The 2,990-nt window shown below is 48.3% G+C and overlaps 1 pseudogene; it reads left to right on the plus strand.

Moving 5' to 3' along the window:
- Positions 1-575: 575 nt before the first annotated feature.
- LOC105873500 (fumarate hydratase, mitochondrial-like) lies at positions 576-2,508 on the plus strand (annotated as a pseudogene).
- The last annotated feature ends 482 nt before the right edge of the window (positions 2,509-2,990 follow it).

The raw sequence follows: 2,990 nt of genomic DNA on the forward strand, positions 1-2,990 counted from the left end.
TGTCCCCAGAAAGGAGGAGGTGCATGTCCTGGGGGACAGTGGCTTGGCTAGCTCTAGGAGAAAGGGTCTTCCACAGCTGCAGTGACAAAGGCCACTGTGTCAGGCGACCCCAGCCACCACTCAGTGTAAGAGGAGCAGAGCCCTCCCATTGGCTGTTCCTGGGACCAGCTTTGGGTTGTGCCATTCTCTGCATCCTCAGTCCCCCTGCCCTGGAGGAGACAGACAGATCGGGCACCGGCTCCCTGGAGGGTGAGTACAGTCTCTGACTCCCCAGCGAACACCCTGCTATGCCAGCCAGGTGCCCCTGGAACAAACCAAACCGACCTCAAAATTGTATTTTCTTCTTCCATTTATCTTCCTAAATTCTTTGGCTTTTTCCTTCCCATGACTTTTAGTCTTTTCTGTTTTCCTTTTGCAAAATAAAAGCATACAGGGCAATTCAATATTTAAAGAGAGAAAATGAGAGACTTCAGTTTTTCCCAAATCAGGTAATGTTCGTATCCAATTATTATCCAGAGCTCTTCCAAAGAGGGCTTGGGGTTGTAAAAAGAGCTGTTCAAAAAAACAAAAACCGAGCCCAGAAATCTACCCAGGCTTCCTCAGCACCATGTACCGAGCACTCCGGATCCTCTCGCGCTCGCGGCGCCTCCCGCGGGCTCCAGCCTCAGCCTCAGCTCCGGGCTTGAGTGGCGCAGCCATCCCTCCATCCTGGTCCCCGAACGCAGCTCCAGTGGCGAGTCAAAATACTTTCCGGCTCTTGGGAGGCCGAGGCGGGCGGATTGCTCAAGGTCAGGAGTTCAAAACCAGCCTGAGCAAGAGCGAGACCCCGTCTCTACTATAAATAGAAAGAAATTAATTGGCCAACTGATATATATATAAAAAAATTAGCCGGGCATGGTGGCGCATGCCTGTAGTCCCAGCTACCCGGGAGGCTGAGGCAGAAGGATCACTCGAGCCCAGGAGTTTGAGGTTGCTGTGAGCTAGGACGCCACGGCACTCACTCTAGCCTGGGCAACAAAGCGAGACTCTGTCTAAAAAAAAAAAAAAAAAAAAAAAAAAAAATACTTTCCGGATAGAATATGACACCTTTGGTGAACTCAAGGTCCCAAATGACAAGTATTATGGCGCTCAGACTGTGAGATCTACAATGAACTTTAAGACTGGAGGTGTAACAGAACGCATGCCGATCCCAGTTATTAAAGCTTTTGCCATCTTGAAGCGAGCGGCCGCTGAAGTAAACCAGGATTATGGTCTTGATCCAAAGATTGCTAATGCAATAATGAAGGCAGCAGATGAGGTAGCCGAAGGTAAATTAAATGATCATTTTCCTCTCGTGGTGTGGCAGACTGGATCAGGAACCCAGACAAATATGAATGTAAATGAAGTCATTAGCAATAGAGCAATTGAAATGTTAGGAGGTGAACTTGGTAGCAAGAAACCTGTGCATCCCAATGATCATGTTAATAAAAGCCAGAGCTCAAATGATACTTTCCCCACAGCAATGCACATTGCTGCGGCAGTAGAAGTTCATGAAGTACTGCTACCAGGACTACAGAAGCTACATGATGCTCTCAATGCAAAATCCAAAGAGTTTGCACAGATCATCAAAATTGGGCGTACTCATACTCAGGATGCTGTTCCACTTACTCTTGGGCAGGAATTTAGTGGTTATGTTCAACAAGTGTCATATGCGATGGCAAGAATAAAAGCTGCCATGCCAAGAATCTATGAGCTTGCAGCTGGAGGCCCCGCTGTTGGTACTGGTTTAAATACTAGAATTGGCTTTGCAGAAAAGGTTGCTGCAAAAGTGGCTGCACTCACAGGCTTGCCTTTTGTCACTGCTCCAAATAAATTTGAAGCTCTGGCTGCTCATGATGCTCTGGTTGAGCTCAGTGGAGCCATGAACACCACTGCTTGCAGTCTGATGAAGATCGCAAATGATATTCGTTTTCTGGGTTCTGGTCCTCGGTCGGGTCTGGGTGAACTGATCTTGCCTGAAAATGAACCAGGAAGCAGTATCATGCCAGGCAAGGTGAATCCCACTCAGTGTGAAGCGATGACTATGGTCGCGGCCGAAGTCATGGGGAATCATGTCGCTGTAACCGTTGGAGGCAGCAATGGACATTTCGAGTTGAATGTTTTCAAGCCAATGATGATTAAAAATGTGTTACACTCAGCCAGGCTGCTGGGGACGCTTCAGTTTCCTTCACAGAAAACTGCGTGGTGGGCATCGGGCCAACACAGAAAGGAGCAACAAGCTCATGAACGAGTCTCTAATGTTGGTGACAGCTCTCAATCCTCACATAGGGTGTGATAAGGCAGCAAAGATTGCTAAGACAGCACACAAAAATGGATCAACCTTAAAGGAAACGGCTATTGAACTTGGCTATCTCACAGCAGAGCAGTTTGATGAGTGGGTAAAACCTAAGGATATGCTGGGTCCAAAATGATTTAAATACATTTATAATGGAAATAAACATGTTGTGTAAAATTAAAAAAAAAAAAAAAAACTATTAATTCTGAGGGTAGCTCTCCCAGAACCAGAGCGCTGACTGACTAGAAGTCATGTCGTTATCATGGCCAGCCCGTTTCCCCCAGAAAACTAGAGATAACAATGGCTACTGGCTATAGCCACTGACAAGTAGCGTCAACTCAATTTGGTGTTGAGGCGGCAGGGACGGTCCAGAGGCAGGTTGGAGGCAGATTGGTGGTCCCCACACGACTGCTGTAGCCACATGTCCTTCCTATTCTTTCCCAGGCAACTGTTTCCTAGCAACATAAAAACACAGGTGCTCTGCAACTAGAAAGGGGTGACAGCACGCTGGGTGAGGACTGGGAGTCGCCTCGGTGAGAGAGCAGGCTTGGCCTCTCGCCTCTGTGCGGCAGACGCCGATGCTCAGTCAGGACTCACCTTCGCACACGAGCAACGCCGCCGCGGTGAAGCGGCCTTCCTGTGCAGACTCCACACTCCTGCTTTTGAAGCAGCAAGC

Source organism: Microcebus murinus, chromosome 15 (genome assembly GCF_040939455.1).
Source record: "Microcebus murinus isolate Inina chromosome 15, M.murinus_Inina_mat1.0, whole genome shotgun sequence".
Taxonomy (NCBI): Eukaryota; Metazoa; Chordata; class Mammalia; order Primates; family Cheirogaleidae; genus Microcebus; species Microcebus murinus.